Source organism: Pteropus medius, unplaced genomic scaffold (assembly GCF_902729225.1).
Source record: "Pteropus medius unplaced genomic scaffold, Ma_sr-lr_union100, whole genome shotgun sequence".
NCBI classification, from domain to species: Eukaryota; Metazoa; Chordata; class Mammalia; order Chiroptera; family Pteropodidae; genus Pteropus; species Pteropus medius.
In genome coordinates, this window is record NW_024344240.1 from 6,119,202 (window position 1) to 6,119,818 (window position 617).

A 617-nucleotide genomic window follows, 5' to 3' on the forward strand; every position below is an offset into this window, starting at 1 on the left:
GACCTTGAAATAATCATGCTAAGCGAAATAAGCCAGACATAAAAAGTAGAAAATCACATGATATGTGGGATATAAACCTAAAAGCAACAAAAGAACAGGACAAACAGAGACTCATGGGCATGGACTATAGACTAGTGGTTCCCAGATGGTAGGGGGTGGGAGAGGAGGGAGGAGGTAGATGGGGTAAAGGGGTTCAAATATAGGGGGGCAGGGGAAGGGTGAATTGGGTAATGAGGATCAAATATATGGTAGCTGAAGGAAACTAGACTTTGGGTGGTAAACACACAATAGAATATACAGATGTCAAATTATAACCTACACCTGAAAATTATATAATTGTATTAACCGATGTTACCCCAATAAACTTAATAAAAAATAATTTTAAAAAAGAAAAATTTGTTAAAGATTAAGTTAATAAAAAAACAAGCAAGCAAACAAACAAACAAACACTTTTCTTCAACCTGTCAGAGAACTGAGGCCTAACTGCCACCCCACAGTCTGGAGATACAAGATCATCCAGCAAAAATGGACTGAAATCTGCTTACCTAGAGCAGAAGCTGCTGGAGCTGTAAACTGGTGGGAACATTTAAATTGACAAATTGCTGGAAGCTGAGTAT